Raw genomic sequence first — 9,228 nt, 5'->3', positions numbered from 1 at the left:
GATGATAGCCAGCACAACAGCCTCATTATCTGAAATTTAACCCAACAACATGGCTAATCTGACAAGCTATCATAATGAAATACCTAGGTCTGTGTGGTCTGGCAGGAATACAAACAAGTCCTTAGTACATACCTTTAATCATTCTGACTGAAATACGTAGCTTTAATCCCTCTGGCAGGAATATAGACTCAACACACCTTGAGTCTCTCCAGCTGGAGTACAGACACACCTATAGTACACACAATTAATCTCCCAAAAAAGATGTCTAATTGAGAGACAGTCAAGAAAAATCAGAGAAAAGGTTTGACAGAATGAGTCAGAGAAAAGATATGCCCAACTCTCAGGAAACAGCAGCTGCTTAAGAGCAGGAGAGAGAGAGAGAGAGAGAGAGAGAGAGAGAGAGAGAGAGAGAGAGAGAGAGAGAGAATAGAAAAGTTTATGTAGATAGTACAGTAGAAATCTAGAGTATAGTGCAGTGCAGTTCTGTGCAGTTCACTTGAGTATAGTTCAGTTCATAGGACTGAGAGGCAGTTTTTCCAAGCAGAGCAATTCAGTGAGAAGCAGAGAGAAACTTGTTGGAATCCATCAGCTTGGAGAAGAATTTTGTTCCAGAACAGCTGACTTAACCAGCCAGCCAGAGTTCAGAAAGAACTAGAAAGGGTGAACTTATTCATAAGTACATTTTGGAGGCTGAAAACATTCTAGACCTAGGTTAGCAGATGAAAGCTGAATGCTTATGCTTTCAAGGTCTAGGCATTCAGAAGATTAGATAGTATGGAGTCTAGAATCTTCCAGGCCTAGGCTTAAGGATGATTATATATAAATGCTCTGGGCTCAGCACGCACAAGCTATTTATTTGTAAAGCTTGGGTAAGACTTTCATCTCATGCCCTATCTGAAGAAATAAAATCAGAGAAATGCAAATCAAAATGACATTGAGATTCCATATTATACTCATCAGAGTAGCTAAGATCAAAACCTCAAGTGACAGTATATGCTGGCAAGGATATAGAGAAAGGGGAACACTCTTTCATTGCTGGTGGGAGTGCAAATTTGTACAAACACTTTGGAAATGAATCTGGTGCTTCTCATAAAACAGGGACTAGGGCTACCTCAAGATGCAGTTATTCCACTCCTTGGAATATACCCAGAAGATGCTCCACCACACAACAAGGGCATATGCTCAACCATGTTCATAACAGACTTATTTGTAATAGCCAGAACCTAGAAACATCCTAGATGTCCCTCAGTCAAAGAATGGATAAAGAAACTATGGTACATTTACACTACGGAATACTACTCAGCTATTAAAAACAAGTACATCTTGAAATTTGTAAGGAAGTGATTTGAACTAGAAATTACCATCCTGAGTGAGTTAACTCAGATCCAGAAAGATACACATGGCATATACTCACTTATAATTGGACACTAGGCCAACCAAGATGTTCCCTGAAAGTCTTCACTTACCCGGAGATTGGGATAGATACTGGGACTTCCTAGTGATACTCTAGGTAAGAGAGCTAAGGAATAAAGGGGAAATAGAAGGATCCAGAGGGTCTTAGAAACCTACAAGAAGACAATTAAGGCTGGCTTAAATGGGCCCAGGCAAGTCAGCACAAACGACTGTACCAACCAAGGACAATGCATGCAGTAAGCCTAGAATCCCTATCCAGATCTAGCCAATGAACATCACATTCTCCACAATTGTGTGGTGAGCAGGGACTGACTTGTACATGAACTCTGGTGCCCCCTATTTTACCACTTTTCCTTGGTGGGGAGACCTAGTGACACTCATAGGAAGATTAAACAAGCTACCAGGAAGATACCTGATAGACTGTGATCTTATAATAAGGGATGAGGTCCCCTTCTGTCACAGACCTGAGAGGGGAAGAGGATGGAGGAGGGAGGGAGAGGGAACAGGAAAATACAAGTGAGGGGACAACAATTGAGATTTGATCTGAATAAATTACTTAAAAAAATTTTTTTAATTAAAATCAACATTTACAATTGCTGGTATATCTCTGGGTGTATGTCACTGTTATGGGTCAGTGTGAGTATCAAAGAGAGGAAAAAACTAATTCCCATCACCACCTCTTCACACACAATATGTAGGTATACACATTTCCAGGAATAACAGCATTTTTGTTTCTTTTGGTTTTTTTTAATGTATTTTCTGCTAGTTGGGTTGTCAGTCCTACAAAACCCTCAGAAGTTATTGAAGAAATGTCTACTTTTAAAATAGTTTACATCTCCAACTGTTAAAGTGGCAATATATGGGCATGTTACACAAATTACTTTGTATACCCACAATTATCTGAAACATAGAATTATCTTTATATCTGTCTGATACTCAGAATAACTGAATTTTAAAACATTCTACATGATGCCAAAAATTCACTAATTACAGCCAAAGAAGCTATGGGAATGCAAAAGTATGATGTCCATATCCAAAGCTAACACTATGTACTAATTTGATATCTTCAAACAAATCTTCATTTAAAAACCCATTTAGTGTGAAGGCCACTAAAAAAGTTGGTAGAAATAAGGAAAGTAATACCACAAGAAGCATTTGAAAGGGGATAAAATAACATGGTAATTTCAAATGAAAACAACTCTCCAGGAAAAGATCCAAACAAAAATGATATACATGAAATAGCTGATGAACTCAAATGGAAATTGCCTCATAAAAATCAAGAAAATAAGACCTGATGATTCTTTGAATTTCCTCAGTGTCTGTCATTATGTCCCCGATTTGATTTCTGATTTGTTGATTTGAACACTCTCCCCTCTTCCTTTTAGTTAGTCTGGCTAAAGATTTGTCAACCTTGTTGATTTTCTGAAAGAACCAGCTCTTGGTTTCTTTGATTCTTTGCATTGTTTTCTTTTTTCGAATTTATTGATTTCATCCCTGAATTTGATGATGTCAAGCCACTTACTCCTCTTGGGTGTGTCTGCTTTTTTTGTTCTAGAACTTTCAGATGTGCTATTAAGTTGCTAGTATGGGATCTCTCCAGTTTCTTTATAATGGCACTTAGTGCTATGAACTTTTCTCCAGCACTGCTTTCATTGCGTTCCATAAATTTTGGTATGTTGTGTCTTCAGTTTCATTGAATTCTAGGAAGTTTTTAATTTCTCTTTCTGTTTCATCCCTTACCCAGATGTCTTTGAGTAGGGAGTTTTTCTGTTTCCATGAATTTGTAGGCTTTCAGTTGTTTCTTTTGTTGTTGAGTTCCAGCCTTAATTCATGGTGGTCTGATAAGATGCAAGGGATTATTTCAATGTTCTTGTATCTGTGGTGGCACATACCTTTAATCCCAGCATTTAGAAGGCCTCTGTGAGGTCACGGCCAGGATGGTCTACAAAGTGAGACTAGAACAGCCAAGGCTACACAGAGAAACCCTGTCTCAAAAAAAATCAAGAAAATACAGGCAGATAGCTTAACCAAATAAGTAAAGCAGTTGCATGGATGTATTAGATTCACGACATATAAAAAATAGACATGGAAAAGGAACAAAACAAGAATTGGAAATGAAAGGCTCAATATTAGCCAAAGGAAAAATATGGTTGAAATCATTAGGTGTAAGCTATATTCAGTACATGAACAAATAAGTTAACTTGAGGAGAAGTCTGTTGAAATATTCTAGTCAGACAAAAGGAAGGGCAATATTGGACTAAATTAATAGAGCGTTCAAAATCTTTGGAAATGCATTAAATAAATAAATATTTGAATTTTTGCACTCAAAGGAGATGAAAGAGTGAACAGTATATAAAAACTATAATGTAATAACTAAAACTTCTCTTATTTTGGATACAAGGTAAACACATAAATAAAGTAGGCTAACTAGATAACAAATAGACATGACCATAAATGATTTTCACTACTCTATATTAAACTAAATTTGTCAAAATGAAAAGACAAATATAATTTTTAAAACTTCAACAGAAAGTCAACCGTCCTAGTTAAACTTTCTATTGTAGTGATGAAACAACATGACCTAAAGCAACATGGAGAGGAAATGGTTTGTTTCATCTTATAGACATGGTAATGAAACTGTTTGTTTCATATTCCAACTTATAGTCCATCATCCCAGGAAACTCTCTAGGAACTCAAGGCAGGAACATAGAAGCAAGAACTGATGTGAGGGCCAAGAAGGAATGCTATTACATGGCTTGTTACCCAAGGCTTTAAAATCTTGATTTATTATAGCACCCTGAACCACAAACCTAGTGTTGGCACCACTCACAGTAAGCAGGGCCCTCCCATGTCAATCATCAGCAAATCAAGCAAATGTACCACAAGCTTGCTCACAGGTCTATCTTTAAGTCTATTTTCTCAAATTAGGATCTCTTTCCAAGTAACTCTACACTATTTCTACCATATTTTTAAAAAATTTGGGAGACTTGATGGCACTCAGAGGAAGGAAGGATAGCAGGCTACCAAGAAGAGACTTGATACCCTATGAGCATATACAGGGGGAGGAAGTCCCCCTCAGTCACAGTCATAGGGGAGGGGGAGTAAGGGGAAAATGAGAGGGAGGGAGGAATGGGAGGATACAATGGAGGGGAAAACCATTGAGATGTAATCTGAATAAATTAATAAAATAAAAATTTTAAAACTTTTTATTAATTTATTCAGATTACATCTCAATGGTTATCCCCTCACTTTTATCTATGCATTCCGCCCTCCTCATCATATGGTCACAGCCTATCAAGCCTCATCCTTTTAACATGTTATCCTTTCTTTCAGTGTCACCAGGCCTCCCCACCAAGGGGAAGTGGTCAAATATGGGGCACCAGAATTCATGTCAGAGTCAGTCCCCACTCTCCTGCAACTGTGGAGAATGTCCTGTCCATTAGCTAGATCTGAATAGGGGTTCAATGTTTATTGAATGTATTGTCCTTGGTTGGTGCAGTAGGTTGAGCAAACCACCCTGAGTTCAGATCCACCCATCATGATGTTTTTTGTGGGTGTCTAGGACGCTCTGGGTCCTTTTATTTCCCCATTCTCCCATATTTCCCTCACCTAGAGTCCCAATAGGAAGTCCTCACATGTATCCAGATCTTCTGGTAAGTAAAGACTTTCACTGGACGTCCCTTTTGGGCTAGTATCCAATTATAGATGGTTATATACCAAGTGAGTCTTTCTGGGTCTGGATTAAATCACTCAGGACAATCATTCCTAGCTCCATCTACTTGCCAATAGATTTCAGGATTTCCTTGTTTTTAATAGCTGAGTAGTATTCCATAGTGTAAATGTACCAGTTTCTTTATCCATTCTTCTCTGAGGGACATTTAGGTTGTTTCCAGGTCCTGGTCTTTAAGAATAAGGCTGCTATGAACATGGTTGAGCATATGTTTTTGTTGTGTGCTGGAGCATCTTCTGGGTATATTCCAAGGAGTGGAATAACTGGGTCTTGAGGTAGCCCTATTCCCAGTTTTCTGGGAAAGGACCAGATTGATTTCCAAAGTGGTTGTACAAGTATGCAGTCCCACTAGTAATGAAAGAATGTTCTCCTTTCTCCATATCCTCACCAGCATGTGCTGTCACTTGAATTTTTTACCTTATGCATTCTGATGGGTTCAAGATGCAATCTCAGAGTTGTTTTGATCTGTATTTCTCTGATGACTAATGATGTTGAACATTACTTTAAGTGTTTCTCAACCATTCAATATTCCTCTGTTGAGAATTCTCTGTTTATTTCTGAGCCCCATTTCTTGAATGGGTTATTTGGTTTGGTGGTGTTTAATTTCTTGAGCTCTTTATATATTTTGGACAGACCTTTGTCAGATGTAGGGTTGGTAAGGATCTTTTCCCAGTCTCTAGGCTGTCACTTTGTTCTGTTGACAGTGTCTCCTGCCCACAGAAGCTTCTCAACCTCATGAAGTTCCATTTATTAATTGTTTGCCTTAAGGTCTGAGCTGTTGGAGTTCAGTTCTGGAAGTTATCTCCTATGCCAATGCATTCCAGGCTCTTCCTTATTTTTCTTCTAACAGATTTAGTATCTCTGGTTTTATGTTGAGGTCTTGAATCCACTTGGAATTGAGTTTTGTGCATGGTGATAAATATGGGTCTACTTACATTTTTCTACATTTAGACATCCAGTTAGACCAGCACCACTTGTTGAAGATGCTATCGTTTTTCCATTGAATAGATAAGGCTTCTTTGTCAAAATTCAAGTGTCTAAATGTGTGTGGATTCATTTCTGGATCTTCAGTTTGATTTCATTGTTCAACCAGCCTGATGCTAAGCCATCCTATTGTTGTGCCACTACCATGGTGTTTTAAGTACTGTTGCTCTATAGTACAAATTAAGGTCAGGAATGGAGATTCCTCTGAAGGATCTTTTATTGTACATGATTGCTTTAGCTATTGTGGGGTTTTTTGTTTTTCTATATGAAATTGAGAATTGATCTTTCAATGTCTTTTAATACTTGTGTAGGTATTTTGATAGGAATTGCCTTGAATGTGTAAATTGCCTTTGGAAAGATGGCCATTTTTACTACGTTAATTCTCCTGATCCATAAACAAGGGAGATCTTTCCATCTTCTTATGTCTTCTTCAATCTCCTTCTTCTGAAATTTGAAGGTTTTTTTCCAAACAAGTTTTTCACTTGCTTGGTTAGATTTATCCCTAGCTACCTTATATTGCTTGTGGCTATCGTGAAGGGTCTAGTTTTCCTAATTTCTTTCTCAGCATGTTTGTCATTTGTATACAGGAAGGCTATTGATATTTTTAGTTAATTTTGTATCCAGCCAATTTGCTGAAGGTATTTATCAGCTGTATAAGTTCTCTGATGGAATTTGGGGAGGGGTCACTTATGTATACTATCATATCATCTGCAAATAGGGATAATTTGACTTCCTCATTTCCCATTTGGACCCCCTTGGTCTCATTTTCTTGTCTTATTGCTCTTGCTAGAACATAAAGAACTATATTTAAGAGATATGTAGAAAGTTGGCAGCCTTGCCTGGTCTCTGATTTTAGAGGAATTTCCTTGAGTTATTCTCCATTTAATTTGATGTTGGCTATTGGCTTGCTGTATATAGACTTTATTATGTTTAAGTATGTACCTTGTATCACTGATTTTTCCAAAACTTTAAGCATGAATGGGTGTTGGATTTTGTTAAATGTTTCTCAGCATCTAAGGATATGATCATGTGGGTTTTTTCTTTCAGTTTATTTATATGATGGATTACATTGATGAATTTCCATATATTGAACCATCCCTGAATGCTTGGGAAGAAGCTTACTTGGTCATGGTGTATGACATCTTTCATGTGTTCTTGGATTTGGTTGGCAGGAATTCTATTAGTATTTTAGCATCAATGTTCATAAGAGAAATTGGTCTGAAATTCACTTTCTTTTTTGAGTCTTTGTGAGGTTTAGGTATCAAGGTGACTGTGGCCTCAGAAAAGGAGTTTGGTAATGTTCCACCCATTTCTAGTTTGTGGAGTAGGTTGAATAGTATCGGTATTAATACTTCTTTGAAGGTCTGATAGAATTCCACTCTAAAAACCATCTGGCCCTGAGCTTTTTTGAGTTGGGAGACAATCAATAGTCACTTTTATTTCTGTAGGAGATATAGGACTATGTAGTTTGGTTATCTGATCTTGATTCAACTTTGGCAAGTGGAAACGATCAATAAAGTTACCCATTTCCCTTAGATTTTCAAATTTTGTGGCATACAAGCCTTTGAAGTAGGACCTTATGATTCTTTGTATTTCTTAAATGTCTGTTATGTCTCCCTTTTCGTTTCTGATTTTCTTGGTTTGGGTAGTGTCTCTCTACCTTTTAGTTAGTTTGGTAATGGTTTATCTATCTTGTTGATTTTCTCAAAGAATCAGCTCATGGTTATGTTGATTCTTGGAATTGTTCTTTTTGTTTCTAATTTATTGATTTCAGCCTAGAGTTTGGTTATTTCCAGCTGTCTACTACTTTCGGTGTTTCTGCTTGTTTTTTTTTTTCTCTAGGGCTTCCAGATGTGTCATTTAAGTTGCCTATATGAGATATTTCCAGTTTCTTTATGAAGGCACTTAGTGCTATGAATTTTCCTCTTAGCACTGCTTTCAACGTGTCCCATAAATTTGGGTACATTGGTCCTTCATTTTCATTGAATTTTAGGAACTCCTTAATTTTTGTCTTTATTTCTTCCCTGACACATTTCTCATTAAGTAGGGAGTTGGTTAGTTTCCATGTGTGTGTAAGCTTTTTTTTGTTTCTGTTGTTGTTGAAGTCCAGTTTTAGTCCATGGTGGTCTGATGGGATTCAAGGTATTATTTCAATTTTCTTGTATCTGTTGAGGCTTGTTTTGTGACCTATTATATGATCAATTTTGGAGAAGGTTCCATGGGGTGCTTAGAAGAAGGTATAATCTTTCATATTAGGATAAATAGTTCTGTAGATATCTGTTAGATCCATTTGATTCATGACATTGGTTAATGTCATTGCTTCTTGATTGATTTTCTGTGTCAAAGACCTATGCTTCAGTGAAAGTGGGGTGTTGAATTCTCCCACTATCAATGTTTGGGGATAGATGTGTGATTTAAGCTTTGGTAATATTTCTTTTACAAATGTGGGTGCCTTTTTACTAGGAGCATACATGTTCAGAATTATGACATCATCTTGGTTGACTTTACCTTTGATGAATATGAAGTGTCCTTCCTCTTTCCTTTTGATTATTTTGGTTTAAAGTCTATTTTGTTAGATATTACAATGGCTACAACACCATGCTTCCTGTGACTGTTTGCTCAGAATACTTTTTTTCCAGCCTTTTACCCTGAGGTAATGTCTGTCCATGTGGCTCAGATGTGTTTCTTGGATGCAGAATGGTGTTGGGTCTTGTTTTTGCATCCATTCAGTTAGTCTGTGTCTTTTTATTGGAGAATTGAAACCATTGATGTTGACCAGGGATTGTTAAGTCCCTTAATTTTGATGCTGGTTGCAGTAAAGTATTTGTGTGGTTATGTTTTTGCTACAGTGTAGTTATCTATTTCCCATGTAATCTTGGTTGTAGTTTGTCACTTTGGCTTGGAGTTTTCCTTCAAGTAACTTCTGTAAGGATGGACTTATGGTTAAGTACTGTTTGAATTTGTTTTTATCATGGAATATCTTACTTTCTCCATCGATGGTTTTTGCTGGATAGAGTAATCTTGCCTGACATCTGTGGTCTATTAGGGTTTGCAGAACATCTGTCCAGGCCCTCCTATTTTTTATAGTCTCTGCTGAGAAG

The sequence above is a fragment of the Acomys russatus genome, chromosome X (genome assembly GCF_903995435.1).
Source record: "Acomys russatus chromosome X, mAcoRus1.1, whole genome shotgun sequence".
Taxonomy (NCBI): domain Eukaryota; kingdom Metazoa; phylum Chordata; class Mammalia; order Rodentia; family Muridae; genus Acomys; species Acomys russatus.
The sequence above is the reverse complement of the archived record's forward strand: the minus strand, read 5'-3'. Positions refer to the sequence as shown.